We start from the raw sequence: 14,546 nt of genomic DNA, 5'->3' as shown, positions 1-14,546 counted from the left end.
GTACATTGGAGGGAGTCCAGAGTAGGTTCACTCGGTCGATCCAGGGTAGGGAGGGAGTTCCTCATGAGGGGAGGTTTGAGTGGGCCGGAGCCTGTACATTGGAGGGAGTCCAGAGAAGGTACACTCGGTCGATCCCGGGTAGGGAGGGAGTTCCTCATGAGGGGAGGTTTGAGTGGGCCGGAGCCTGTACATTGGAGGGAGTCCAGAGAAGATTCACTCGGTCGATCCCGGGTAGGGAGGGAGTTTCTCATGAGGGGAGGTTTGAGTGGGCCGGAGCCTGTACATTGGAGGGAGTCCAGAGAAGATTCACTCGGTGACCCCGGGTAGGGAGGGGGTTCCTCACGAGGGGAGGTTTGAGTAGGCCGGGGCCTGTACATTGGAGGGAGTCCAGAGAAGATTCACTCGGTGACCCCGGGTAGGGAGGGAGTTCCTCATGAGGGGAGGTTTGAGTAGGCCGGAGCCTGTACATTGGAGGGAGTCCAGAGAAGGTTCACTCGGTGACCCCGGGTAGGGAGGGAGTTCCTCATGAGGGGAGGTTTGAGTAGGCCGGAGCCTGTACATTGGAGGGAGTCCAGAGAAGGATCACTCGGTGACCCCGGGTAGGGAGGGAGTTCCTCATGAGGGGAGGTTTGAGTGGGCCAGGTCCTGTACATTGGGGGGAGTCCAGAGAAGGTTCACTCGGTCGATCCCGGGTAGGGAGGGAGTTTCTCATGAGGGGAGGTTTGAGTGGGCCGGGGCCTGTACATTGGAGGGAGTCCAGAGAAGGTTCACTCGGTGATCCCGGGTAGGGAGGGAGTTTCTCATGAGGGGAGGTTTGAGTGGGCCGGGGCCTGTACATTGGGAGTTTAGCAGAATGAGAGGTGACCTTATTGAGACCTATCGGATTCTCAGGGGGGCTTTGACAGGGTCGATGCTGAGAGGATGTTTCCTCCTGTGGGAGACTCGAGGACCAGAGGGCAGAGTCTCAGAGTCAGGGGGCCGCCCATTTCACACAGGGATGAGGAGGAATTTCTTCCCTCAGAGAGCAGTGAATCTGTGGAATTCGTCACCGCAGAGAGCTGTAGAGGCTGGGGCGTTAAATATGTTCAAGGCTGAGAGAGAGAGACAGATTTATAATCAGTGCGGGGATCGAGGGTGATGGGGGCAAGGCGGGAACTGGGGAGGATGATCAGAGTGGTCGCAATCTCATTGACTGGCGAAGACTCGATGGGCCGAATTCTGCTCCTTGAATCCATCTGCTCAGGTCTAAGATGGAGCAACACCGCCACCTGGTGTTCGTCTGGAAATGACAGAAAATTTGGATGTATTGTGAGCTGCGAGATTCGCCACGCTAAATTGTCCCTTAATTGGAAAAGAAAGAATCAGGTACTCGAAATTTATTTTTAAAATAAAGCAAAAAGCATCCTGGGATTTATTAACGGGGGCACGGGGCCGAGAGGTTCTGTCAGACTTGTACAAAACACCCAGTCCAGTCCTGGGCGCTGGATTTTGGAGTGAGAGAGAGAGAGAGGAACAGGCAGAGAGGAGCAGACATAGGGAGAGAGAAAGAGAGAGACAAAGGGACAGAGAGACAGAGAGGAGAGAGACACAGAGGGGGAGAGAGACAGACAAAGGGAGAGAGAGAGAGACAGACAAAGGGAGAGAGTGAGACAGACAGAGAGGACACAGAGAGGAGGGAGAAAGACAGAGGGAGAGAGACAGACAGAAAGAGAGAGAGAGAGACGGAGATATGAAGGGACAGAGAGCGAGAGAGACACAGATGGCGAGTAAAAGCTGAATGCCAGAGGTGAACTGAGAGTGACTGCCCTTGACACCGAGGCAGCATTCGACCGGGTGTGGCATCAAGGAGCCCGAGCTAAACTGGAGTCAGTGGGAATCAGGGGGAATCAGGGGGAAAACTCTCCCCTGGTTGGAGTCGTACCCGGCACAGAGGAAGATGGTCGGAGGTCAATCATCTCAGCTCCAGGACATCACTGCGGGAGTTCCTCAGGGTCGTGTCCCCGGTCCCCAACCACCTTCAGCTGCCTCATCAATGACCTTCCCTCCATCATATGGTCAGAAGTGGGGATGTTTGCGGGTGACTGCACCATGTTCAGCACCATTCGCGGCTCCTCAGATAATGAACCGTCCCTGTCCAAATGCAGCAAGACCTGGACAATATCCAGGCTCGGGGCTGACGAGGGGCAAGTTACATTCACACCACACAAGTGCCCGGCAATGACCATCTCCTCCAAGAGAGGATCTAACCACCGCCCCTTATTCAATGGCATTCCCATCGCTGAATCGCCCACAATCAACATCCCGGGGGTTCCCATTGACCAGAAACTGAACTGGACCCAGAATCTATCTCCACTTGGAGAGGCAAGGTTTGATCTGGAATAGTCAGCATGACTTTTTGAATTTTGGGGCAAAAAATTTGAATTTTCTGAGCATGTGACCATGTGTGTAGATGAGGGTAGTGCAGCTGATGTAGTTTACGTGGATTTCAGCAAAGCCTTTGACAAGGTTCCACATGGGAGACTTATAAAGAAGGTAAATGCACACGGGGTACAGGGCAACTTGATCAGGTGGATTCGAAACTGTGTTAGTTGTAGGAGACGGAGGGTGATGACAGACGGCTGCTTAGTGACTAGAAGTCAGTGTCCAGTGGCGTACCGCAGGGATGTGTGCTGGGCCCCCTATTATTCATTATTTATATAAACGACATGGATGACTGTGTGGGGGGTAGGATCAGTAGGTTTGTGGAGACACGGCGGATGGTTAACAGTGAGATTGAGTGTTTTGGTTACAGGTCGATGTAGACGGTCAAACGGGCGGATGGAATTTAACCCTGGAAAGTGTGAGGTGGGACACTTTGGAAGGAGCAATGTGACGAGGAAGTATCCAATGAATGGCCTGACACTGGGAAACTGAGGATCAAAGGGACCTTGGCCTGTTTGTCTATAGATCTCTGAAGGCAGAAGAGCAGGTTAATAGGAGGTGAAAATGACATATGGGACACTTGTCTTTATCAATCAGGGCATAGATTACGACAGCAGGGAGGTCATGTTGGAGATGTATAGAACGTTGGTGAGGTCACAGCTGGAGCACTGTGTGTTATTCTGGTCACCACATTATAGGAAGGATGTGATTGTACTGGAGGGGGTGCAGAGATTCACCAGGATGCTGCCTGGGATGAAACATTTCAGTGACGAAGAGAGGTTGGATAGGCTTGGGTTATTTACGCTGGAGCAGAGAAGACTGAGGGGGCGACCTGACCGGGGTGGACAGGATTATGAGGGACGTGGACAGGGAGGCTAGGGAGCAGACGTTCCCCTTAGTTGAAGGGTCGGTGACGAGGGGGACACAAGTTCAAGGTCAGGGGCAGGAGGTTTAGGAGGGATTCTAGGGAAAAACCTTTTTTCCCCAGAGGGTGGTGAGGGTCTGGAACGCACTGCCTGGGAGGGGGGGTAGAGGTGGGTCGCCTCACATCCTTTAGAAAGTACCTGGGTGAGCACTTGGCACGTCACAACATTCAAGGCTCCGGGCCTAGGGATGGCAAATGGGGTTAGGTTCGGAGGTCAGGTGTTTTCCCTGTGCTGGTGCAGAGTCGATGGACTGAATGGCCTCTTCTGCAGTGTGTTAGTCTGCGATTCATATTAATACTTAGCAGGTCAGAGGCTAGGAATCCTATGGAGATCAGCTGGGGAGTATGGAGTGAGGCACTGCGAAGGGTAAACGGGACCTCCTCTTGTGCGAGGCTGAGCCTGATACAGTTTAAGGTGGTGCACAGGGTGCGAGTGACTCGGGCGAGAATGAGTGGGTTCTTTCAGGGGGTAGCAGACGAGTGTGAGAGGTGTGGGCGGGGGGCCAGCGAATCACGCGCACATGTTTTGGGGTTGTGAAAAATTGGGAAGGTTCTGGGCGGGAGTGTTCGAGGTCTTAGCCAGGGTAGTGGAGGAGGGAGTGGACCTGGACCCTTCGGTGGCGATATTTGGTACTTCCGAGAAGCCGGAGCTCATGGAGAGGAGGGAGGCCGATGTCGTGGCCTTCGCCTCTCTGATTGCACGGCGGAGAATTTTGCTGGAGTGGCGGTCGGCATCGCCACCGGGGGTAGGAGCTTGGTTGGGTGACCTATACGAGTTCCAGCGGTTAGAGAAGATAAAGTATGAGTTGAGGGGGGTTTGAGGAAAGGTGGGGGATGTTTGTGACCATATTTGAGGAGCTGTTCGTCGCAGGAGGAGGGGTGGGTGAAAAAGGAAAGCAATGGGCTGACTGTAGAGTTGATTGTTGGGAAGTATGTTTCCCGGGGCGTTTATTCGCCGTAACCTGTTTTGATACCTGTTTGTAACAAAATACATGTTTTTTTTAAAAAGGAATCCTGCGGAGAGTAACTCACCTCCTGACCCCCCCCCAAAGCCTGTCCACCATCGACAAGGACACAAGTCAGGAGTGTGATGGGACCCTCTCCACTTGCCTGGATGGGTGCGGCTCCCAACAACACTGGAGAAGCTCGACACCAGTGGGTTCGCACCGCTGCCTCTCAGCGCCGAGGTCCCAGGTTCGATCCCGGCTCTGGGTCACTGTCCGTGCGGAGTTTGCACGTTCTCCCCGTGTCTTCCTGGGGTTTGCCCCCACAACCCAGAGATGTGCAGCGTGGGCGGATTGGCCGCGATAAATTGCCCCTTCATTTGAAAAAATGAATTGGGAGGTTCCCCCTCCAAGTCACTCACCGCCCCGACTGGGAAATATATCGGCCGACATATATCGGGACGCCCACTTCCCATAAATTAATTTTGAGAAATGGTTGTCTTTTTCTTGTGGCTTTGTGTTGGGCGCTCTGGTCCCCGTGTCCGTCTCTCTTCAGCCCCCCCTCTTGCTGTTTCCCGCCCCCCCCCCCCCGTTCCTGTGGCTCCCATGCTCCCCTCTCCCGCTCTATCCGTTGTTGGCCTCGAACAGGTCCTGGAGCAGGTCGATGAATGCCCCCCCCCCCCCCCCCCCCCCCCGCCACGCTTTGTGGAAGCCCCTCGTCCGACCCTCGGAAGGCGGAGTTGATCGTCTCCGGGTGGAGAAATTCCGATAGGCCGGCCGGCCAGTCAGCAGCTGCGGGCGGGGCTGCCGATCGCCGGGCGAGCAGGATTCTCCGGCGGGCGATGAGGGAAGCGGAAGCGACTCTCGGGCCCCCCCTTCCCCGTGTGTAACTCTGGCTGCTCCGACACCCCGAAGATCGCCACTCTCGGGCATGGCTCCACCCTCACCCCCCGCAACCCTGGACGTCGCCTCGGAGAAGGCTGCCCAGAACCCAGCAAGCTTGGGGCCAGCCCAGAACATGTGGGTGTGGGTGGCCGGGCCCGTCTGGCACCGCTCACGTCTGTCCTCCGCCTCCGGGAGGAACCTGCTCATTGGGGTCCTGGTCAGGTCCGCTGTGTGCACCACTTTGAGCTGCATTAGGCTTAGCGTTACGCAGGAGGAGGTGGAGTTGGCCCTGCTCAGTGCTTCGCTCCAGAGTCCCCCACCCCACACCCATCCCGCGCTCTTCCTCCCATTTCTCCCTCGTTTCGTCCAGTGTGGAGCGTGTCCTTTCTAAAAGCCGTCCGCACATGTCCCTTTCCCAGACTGCCCGTGTCCAGTAACTCCTCCACCGGTGTGTCCCTCGGGCCCTGGGGTACCTCACCACCTCCTTGCGGAGAAAGCTTTTGATTCGCAAATGTCGGAGTTCCTGTTTGTTTGGTAGTTCTAGGGTTGCCAGTCTGCTCCCCCCCCTCCCCCCCCCCCCCCACCCCCACCCCCCGCCCGTGTAAATGTCCCCAAACGTCAGCGTCCCCCTGTCCTGTCTCCGCCTCGTAAAGATGGCGTCCAGCATGGCTGGTGGAAACCTGCGGATATTGCAGATGGGGGGCTGTGATGGACACCTCGTGCTGCCTCATCTGACTCCAGGTTCTGCGTGTTGCTCTGAATCATTTTGTCAATGGCCTTGGGTGTGAAGATCGGTTTGGATCTGAACAGGAAGAGGACCCTGGGCAGTATGTTCAGCCAACTGGTCATTGACTTCAGGAAGCAAAGTACTGTACACACCCCTGTCCGCATCAACGGGGCCGAGGTGGAGATGGTTAGCATCAAATTCCTCGGGGTGCACATCTCCAAACATCTGTCCTGGTCCACCCACGTCGACGCGACCACCAAGAAAGCACGACAGCGCCTATACTTCCTCTGGAAACTAAGGAAATTCGGCATGTCCACATTAACCCTTACCAACTTTTACAGGTGCACCATAGAAAGCATCCTATCGGGCTGCATCACAGCCTGGTATGGCAACTGCTCGGCCCAGGACCGCAAGAAACTTCAGAGAGTCATGAACACCGCCCAGTCCATCACACAAACCTGCCTCCCATCCATTGACTCCATCTACACCTCCCGCTGCCTGGGGAAAGCGGGCAGCATAATCAAAGACCCCTCCCACCCGGCTTACTCACTCTTCCAACTTCTTCCATCGGGCAGGAGATACAGAAGTCTGAGAACACTCACGAACAGATTCAAAAACAGCTTCTTCCCCACTGTCACCAGACTCCTAAATGACCCTCTTATGGACTGACCTCATTAACACTACACCCTGTATGCTTCATCCGATGCCAGTGTTATGTAGTTACATGTATATGTTGTGTTGTCCTATTATGTATTTTCTTTTCTTCCCATGTACTTAATGATCTGTTGAGCTGCTCGCAGAAAAATACTTTTCACTGTACCTCAGTAACGTGACAATAAACAAATCCAATCCAATCCAATCAATGTATGTCTTGTCCCCGCCTACCCTGAACTGCAGAAGGCCTGAGGGGTCCAAAAGGCCTGTTTGTGGGCTAGGGCCGATTTCGGGCGGGGCCGACGACGGAGCAACACTGCTCCCTGCTGTCCATGCTCAGTTACTGCATCTGCACGGTGTCAAAATGAGATGTCAGGACCAGTCTCTTTCAGCGCTGAGTCAGGCTGAAGCAGAATTCTTCTCGACTGATGAAGGACGGAGGGAGCGCCGCACTGTCAGAGGGTCAGTACTGAGGGAGTGCCGCACTGTCAGAGGGTCAGTACTGAGGGAGTGCTGCACTGTCAGTGAGTCAGTACTGAGGGAGTGCCGCACTGTCAGAGGGTCAGTACTGAGAGAGCGCCGTACTGTCAGAGGGTCAGTACTGAGGGAGCACCGCACTGTTAGAGGGTCAGTACTGAGGGAGTGCCGCACTGTCAGAGGGTCAGTACTGAGGGAGAGCCGCATTGTCAGAGGGTCAGTACTGAGGGAGTGCCGCACTGTCAGAGGGTCAGTACTGAGGGAGCACTGCACTGTCAGAGGGTCAGTACTGAGGGAGTGCCGCACTGTCAGAGGGTCAGTACTGAGGGAGCACTGCACTGTCAGAGGGTCAGTACTGAGGGAGTGCCGCACTGTCAGAGGGTCAGTACTGAGGGAGTGCCGCACTGTCAGAGGGTCAGTACTGAGGGAGTGCTGCACAGTCAGAGGGTCAGTACTGAGGGAGCGCCGCACTGTCAGAGGGTCAGTACTGAGGGAGTGCTGCACTGTCAGAGGGTCAGTACTGAGGGAGCGCCGCACTGTCGGAGGGTCAGTACTGAGGGAGTGCTGCACTGTCAGAGGGTCAGTACTGAGGGAGTGCCGCACTGTCGGAGGGTCAGTACTGAGGGAGTGCCGCACTGTCAGAGGGTCAGTACTGAGGGAGTGCAGAACTGTCAGAGGGTCAGTACTGAGGGAGTGCCGCACTGTCAGAGGGTCAGTACTGAGGGAGTGCCGCACTGTCAGAGGGTCAGTACTGAGGGAGTGCCGCACTGTCAGAGGGTCAGTACTGAGGGAGTGCTGCACTGTCAGAGGGTCAGTACTGAGGGAGTCCCGCACTGTCAGAGGGTCAGTACTGAGGGAGTGCCGCACTGTCAGAGGGTCAGTACTGTGGGAGTGCCGCACTGTCGGAGTGTCAGTACTGAGGGAGTGCCGCACTGTCAGAGGGTCAGTACTGAGGGAGTGCCGCACTCTCAGAGGGTCAGTACTGAGGGAGTGCCACACTGTCGGAGAGTCAGTACTGAGGGAGCGCCGCACTGTCAGAGGGTCAGTACTGAGGGAGTGCCGCACTGTCAGAGGGTCAGTACTGAGGGAGTGCCGCACAGTTTGAGGGTCAGTACTGAGGGAGTGCCGCACTGTCAGAGGATCAGTACTGAGGGAGTGCCGCACTGTCAGAGGGTTAGTCCTGAGGGAGTGCCGCACTGTCGGAGAGTCAGTACTGAGGGAGTGCTGCACTGTCAGAGGGTCAGTACTGAGGAAGTGCCGCACTGTCAGTGGGTCAGTACTGAGGGAGTGCTGCGCTGTCAGAGGGTCAGTACTGAGGGAGCGCCGCACTGTCAGAGGGTCAGTACTGAGGGAGCGCCGCACTGTCAGAGGGTCAGTACTGAGGGAGTGCTGCGCTGTCAGAGGGTCAGTACTGAGGGAGCGCCGCACTGTCAGAGGGTCAGTACTGAGGGAGCGCCGCACTGTGAGAGGGTCAGTACTGAGGGAGTGCTGCACTGTCAGATGGTCAGTACTGAGGGAGTGCCGCACTGTCAGAGGGTCAGTACTGTGGGAGTGCCGCACTGTCAGAGGGTCAGTACTGAGGGAGTGCTACACTGTCAGAGGGTCAGTACTGAGGGAGTGCCGCACTGTCAGAGGGTCAGTACTGAGGGAGTGCTGCACTGTCAGATGGTCAGTACTGAGGGAGTGCCGCACTGTCAGAGGGTCAGTACTGAGGGAGTGCTACACTGTCAGAGGGTCAGTACTGAGGGAGTGCCGCACTGTCAGAGGGTCAGTACTGAGGGAGTGCTGCACTGTCAGATGGTCAGTACTGAGGGAGCGCCGCACTGTCAGAGGGTCAGTACTGAGGGAGGGCCGCACTGTCAGAGGGTCAGTACTGAGGGAGTGCTGCACTGTCAGATGGTCAGTACTGAGGGAGTGCCGCACTGTCAGAGGGTCAGTACTGTGGGAGTGCCGCACTGTCAGAGGGTCAGTACTGAGGGAGTGCTACACTGTCAGAGGGTCAGTACTGAGGGAGTGCCGCACTGTCAGAGGGTCAGTACTGAGGGAGTGCTGCACTGTCAGATGGTCAGTACTGAGGGAGTGCCGCACTGTCAGAGGGTCAGTACTGAGGGAGTGCTACACTGTCAGAGGGTCAGTACTGAGGGAGTGCCGCACTGTCAGAGGGTCAGTACTGAGGGAGTGCTGCACTGTCAGATGGTCAGTACTGAGGGAGCGCCGCACTGTCAGAGGGTCAGTACTGAGGGAGGGCCGCACTGTCAGAGGGTCAGTACTGAGGGAGGGCCGCACTGTCAGAGGGTCAGTAGTGAGGGAGCGCCGCACTGTCGGAGAGTCAGTACTGAGGGGGCGCCGCACTGTCGGAGAGTCAGTACTGAGGGGGCGCCGCACTGTCGGAGAGTCAGTACTGAGGGGGCGCCGCACTGTCGGAGAGTCAGTACTGAGGGGGCGCCGCACTGTCGGAGAGTCAGTACTGAGGGGGCACTCAATGCTGTTGTTCCCTTCTTCGTTTCAGTATATCGTTGCATACATTTGCGGCGCATGGTTCTCCAGCTTTCTGCTTAAATAAATCCAGAACATCTTTCTCAACCTCTTCCCTGTGGAAGCAAGTTCCACATTTTTCCTTTTCTCCGGGTCAAGAAGATTCTCATGAATGGATTTATTGTCAAATACCCCATGTTGATGAGAAGGGTTCCCAACAGAACAGGAACGCTGTCTGGGGCTGGACAATCTGTGGTTTCAGCATAGTTTTGTGGAAGGGGATTTGTTTGACGAATATGGAGGGTCGATCAGGGCGTACCTGTAGATGTAGAATATTCGGATTTTCAGACGGAAGGCAGCCAATAAAGTTCCACTGTGAGGTTCCTTCCTGCTGAGTCCGTTATTTCCCCGTTCTTTTATTCCGTCGTTACATTTTCGCTCCATGGATGGTTATTGGTAATGTGTGTTTGAGGCAGTCTTTATCTTTCGTTCAAGGGGAGAAATCAGGAAGTGACAAGGGAGAACATTCTGCTGGTCTGAACTGGTTTAAACAAGAGCGGCAGAATTGTTGGCACCGCTGACAATCGGGGGGGTGGGGGGGGGGGTGGGGGGGGGGGGGGGACACACACGCAGTTTGATGGGGTTACTGGGTTACGGGGATAGGGTGTGAGCTTAGGCAGGGTGCTCTTTCCAAGGGGCCGATGCAGACTCATAGAATCATAGAATCATAGAAGTTTACAGCATGGAAACAGGCCCTTCGGCCCAACCAGTCCATGCCGCTCAATGGGCCGAATGGCCTCTTTCTCCACTGTAAATTCTATGATAAGAGTGCTGTGGGTTTTTTTTTTGGTTTCAAATGTTTTATGATCAGCTGGTTTCACATCGTAGAAAAAGAACCCCAGGATTTTTCCTCCCGTATGTTTTCACTTGGCCTCTACATGGTCCGTGCCAGCTGAGTTTGTTAGAAAAAGATAGCCAAACTGACGGGAAGGTAGTAGACCATTTTTCCTCCTTTTTAGCTCCTTGACTTGAACATCGAATCGGGGACTAATGGCACACTTGTCCAGTCTGTGAGATGCTATTATCCCACCCCCGTGGTCATCAATGATTTCAAACTCTCCCATGTAGCCATGCTTCGTCGTTAGTCAGGAATCTCGCAATCCCTGGTAGCCCGGCGAAGGATCTTGTTAGTGTGGAAAGATGCGAAGCCACCCCCCCCTCAGTGTGGAAGCCTGGATAAATGACAGGGCAGGGTTTATCAAGTTGGCTTGAGAGGGTCTGTGCAGGGGTTCTCCAGGCGGTGACAACCGTTCCTCGGCCATCTCGCGGAGCGTTAGATGAGGCGCTCCCTCAGTACTGACCCTCTGACAGTGCGGCTCTCCCTCAGTACTGACCCTCCGACAGTGCGGCTCTCCCTCAGTACTGACCCTCTGACAGTGCGGCACTCCCTCAGTACTGACCCTCTGACAGTGCGGCTCTCCCTCAGTACTGACCCTCCGACAGTGCGGCTCTCCCTCAGTACTTACCCTCTGACAGTGCGGCACTCCCTCAGTACTGACCCTCTGACAGTGCAGCACTCCCTCAGTACTGACCCTCTGACAGTGCGGCACTCCCTCAGTACTGACCCTCTGACAGTGCGGCTCTCCCTCAGTACTGACCCTCCGACAGTGCGGCTCTCCCTCAGTACTTACCCTCTGACAGTGCGGCACTCCCTCAGTACTGACCCTCTGACAGTGCAGCACTCCCTCAGTACTGACCCTCTGACAGTGCGGCGCTCCCTCAGTACTGACCCTCTGACAGTGCAGCACTCCCTCAGTACTGAACCTCTGACAGTGCAGCGCTGCATCAGTACTTACATAGACAGTACGGCTCTCCCTCAATACTGACCCTCCGACAGTGCAGCGCCCCGTCAGTACTGACCCTCTGACAGTGCGGCACTCTCTCAGTACTGACCCTCTGACAGTGCAGCACTCTCTCAGTACTGACCCACTGACAGTGCGGCACTCCCTCAGTACTGACCCTCTGACAGTGCGGCACTCCCTCAGTACTGACACTGACAGTGCGGCACTCCCTCAGTACTGACCCTCTGACAGTGCAGCACTCCCTCAGTACTGACCCTCTGACAGTGCGGCGCTCCCTCAGTACTGACCCTCTGACAGTGCGGCACTCCCTCAGTACTGACCCTCTGACAGTGCGAAACTCCCTCAGTACTGACACTGACAGTGCGGCGCTCCCTCAGTACTGACCCTCTGACAGTGCGGCACTCACTCAGTACTGACACTGACAGTGCGGCGCTCCCTCAGTACTGACCCTCTGACAGTGCGGCACTCCCTCAGTACTAACCCACTGACAGTGCGACACTCCCTCAGTGCTGACACTCTGACAGTGCGGTGCTCCCTCAGTACTGACCCACTGACAGTGCGACACTCCCTCAGTGCTGACCCTCTGACAGTGCGGCACTCCCTCAGTACTGACCCACTGACAGTGCGACACTCCCTCAGTGCTGACCCTCTGACAGTGCAGCACTCCCTCAGTACTGACCCTCTGACAGTGCGGCGCTCCCTCAGTACTGACCCTCTTGACAGTGCAGCACTCCCTCAGTACTGAACCTCTGACAGTGCAACGCTGCATCAGTACTTACATAGACAGTACGGCGCTCCCTCAATACCGACCCTCCGGCAGTGCAGCGCTCCGTCAGTACTGACCCTCTGACAGTGCGGCACTCTCTCAGTACTGACCCTCTGACAGTGCGACACTCCCTCAGTACTGACCCTCCGACAGTGCAGCGCTCCGTCAGTACTGACCCTCTGACAGTGCGGCACTCTCTCAGTACTGACCCACTGACAGTGCGACACTCACTCAGTACTGACCCACTGACAGTGCGACACTCCCTCAGTGCTGACACTCTGACAGTGCGGTGCTCCCTCAGTACTGACCCACTGACAGTGCGACACTCCCTCAGTGCTGACCCTCTGACAGTGCGGCACTCCCTCAGTGCTGACCCTCTGACAGTGCGGTGCTCCCTCAGTACTGACCCTCTGACAGTGCAGCACTCCCTCAGTACTGACCCTCTGACAGTGCGGTGCTCCCCAGTACTGACCCTCTGACAGTGCGGCACTTCCTCAGTACTGACCCTCTGACAGTGCGGCGTTCCCTCAGTACTGACCCTCTGACAGTGCGGCACTCCCTCAGTACTGACCCTCTGACAGTACTTAGGTATTAGTTAATAATTAACCAGTTGCATTAGCTGCATCTTTCATTCTAGTTCTTGCTGTAAATGAATAGTAATCATGTTTATATTTATAGTTCTGGTCGCCGCACTTCAGGAAGGATATGACTGCACGAGATGGTGCAGAGGGAGTTCACCTGGGCGGTTAGGATGGTCTTGTTTTCGTCAAGGGTGTCCATGTGCGTGAATCACAGAACATCAGTATGCAGCTACAGCAAGGACTGAGGAAGGCAAACGCCCTGTTGGCTTGCCTTACAGAGGAATTGGAGCATAACGATGAAGAAGTCTTGTGACAATTATACAAAGCATTGGTGCGTCCAGTTTGCGGTCTCCGCACACAAGGAAGGACAACCTTGCACCGGAGGAGCTTCCCCAGACTGGCTCCTGGGATTCCCCCTCCCCGAATGAGGCGAGATCGGGAAGAATGGGTCTATCTTCCCTGGGGTTTCGAAAAATTAGAGGTGATCTCATTGAAACAGGTACAATTCTGAAGGGCTTGGGCGGGGGCGACACCGAGAGGGTGTTTCACCCTCAGGCTGCAAAGTCTGAAGCACCGAGGGTGGGGGGGGGGGGGGGGCTCACAGGATAAGGAGTCGGCCATTTTAGATAAAGATGAGGGGTAATGCTTCTCCCAGGAGGGTTACGTCATTGGAATTCTCTTCCGTAAAGAGCTGTGGACCGCAGTCACCGATTAGATTGGAGGCCGAAATCGAGAGATGGTCGAGACACCGAGAGATATGGGGAAGAGGGCGGCAAGGTGGGCATTTGATGTGGATGATCAGCCGCAGATTAAGGGAGAAGCAGACTCCAAGGGGGCGAATGCCTCCCTGTTTCTTCTGAGCAAGTGCTCCATGTATGTTCTGCACGACCTCCTTACCTCTGGGCCCCGTCCTCCCAGGCAAAATGTTATCAACTTGAAAGATTTGTGCACTCCCCCTTCACGGCTTTTGGTGTCTAGTGGGTGCCACAGGGGCATTGTTGCTCCCAAGAACGTCACTTCATTTCGCATTAGACTTCCGACCTCATCACCCCCCCCCCCGCCGACCACTCAGACGGCCTACCTCCACCTCCGTGACATCGCACCAACTCTGCACGTTACAGCTGTTTCGCTCCTTGAAACCCTCGTCCGTGGCCTTCGTCACCTCCAGACCCGACTATTCCCGAAGCGCTCCCACATTTTGATGACTGTAGGAAATGTTTTTTATATTGTTTTATGTATCAACCGTTGCAGCAATGTTATTAAAAGCCTTGGTGTATATATAAATCCTGTTGCAGTAACATTCTTCAAAAATCCTGCTTTTACAGGCCAGCGGTGTGCCTGCAAAAGGCGCGATTAAGATGTTGTAAAAGTGAGTTCATCGTTTCTTCCAACCAGGTATTTGTTTACAAAGAGGAACATGATGGAATATTATGACTGCTGGAGGCCAGATGATTTGAGACATTGTGTTTAGATTTAGGTGAGGTCAGGGGATTGGAAGGGGACAAATATGGTGCACTTGATTGGAGGAGCCAGGTCTGTCTGCAGTTTGATATAGGTTTGGCAAGGCTGCTCAGAGATTTTAAGCTGAGCAGCAGCTGTTGCCAAGTTGTCAGGTTAAGCAGTAGTCTGACACAGACAGAACAATCACAGTAAAAATGTTTCCTTGTGTTAAGAATTCTGTTCCTGAAAAAGTCATTTTCTGTGATGCTTATGTGTTTAAGCCTGTTTGAAGAATAAAGTTTGTTTTAATTGTAAGGATCCTCCTGTTAAAACCCTGCTGACCCTTGTGATTTCTGTAACTTTTCACTATTGCAATTTTGGTCCATGGC

The 14,546-nt window shown here is 54.9% G+C and overlaps 1 long non-coding RNA gene across 1 annotated transcript in view; it reads left to right on the top strand.

Moving 5' to 3' along the window:
- LOC140396022 (uncharacterized) overlaps positions 1-6,761 on the top strand; it is a 9,506-nt gene extending 2,745 nt beyond the window's left edge. Inside the window, exon 2 of the long non-coding RNA XR_011936429.1 lies at positions 6,244-6,761. This is a non-coding gene — a long non-coding RNA (uncharacterized lncRNA). The remainder of the gene's footprint in view (positions 1-6,243) is intronic.
- The last annotated feature ends 7,785 nt before the right edge of the window (positions 6,762-14,546 follow it).

The sequence above is a fragment of the Scyliorhinus torazame genome, chromosome 19 (genome assembly GCF_047496885.1).
Source record: "Scyliorhinus torazame isolate Kashiwa2021f chromosome 19, sScyTor2.1, whole genome shotgun sequence".
NCBI lineage: Eukaryota > Metazoa > Chordata > Chondrichthyes > Carcharhiniformes > Scyliorhinidae > Scyliorhinus > Scyliorhinus torazame.
Note: the sequence above shows the minus strand (reverse complement) of the source record. Positions and strands in the feature narration are given on the sequence as shown.